Raw genomic sequence first — 467 nt, 5'->3', positions numbered from 1 at the left:
TCTTCTTCTTCATTTTCTCTCTTTCCATGAGCTCTACTCTTTTTCTCTCTGAGGAGAATAGAACAGGAATCATTTTCATGACGTCGAATTCATCAACTAGACTAGATAGAGAGATTTAGTTGCGCTCCTCACGTACTGTTCGATGCTACTTGGGTCTGTATGGTCAAGAGGAGTGATCGGCAAAAATCTCTATACGAATGTGTACGTCTCTGTCTGTNNCTCTACTCTACCTAGCTATCTCTATCTATGCATCTTTAGTCCCTCTGTCCATTCATCTATGTATCCCTCTGTATATCTATATATGTGTACGGTGCATGCATTCTAATGGCAGATAAACGTGTGTAGAGATTCTGTGCATGTACTATAGGCTGCATATCATCCATGTGTCTCTCTCTTGTCGTTCTCTAGCTGCAGGGATGTCTAAGACTTAGTGGTATACAAACGTCTTCATACATAGAGATATAGAC

General features: G+C 40.6%; 1 protein-coding gene across 1 annotated transcript in view; it reads left to right on the top strand.

Moving 5' to 3' along the window:
* CSUI_008684 (prp38 family protein) overlaps nt 1-467 on the top strand; it is a 7,557-nt gene that overhangs the window by 3,792 nt on the left and 3,298 nt on the right. The window lies entirely within an intron of this gene.

This window comes from Cystoisospora suis, assembly GCF_002600585.1.
Source record: "Cystoisospora suis strain Wien I chromosome Unknown contig_4931, whole genome shotgun sequence".
NCBI lineage: Eukaryota > Apicomplexa > Conoidasida > Eucoccidiorida > Sarcocystidae > Cystoisospora > Cystoisospora suis.
This window is presented reverse-complemented; position numbering and strand designations above follow the sequence as displayed.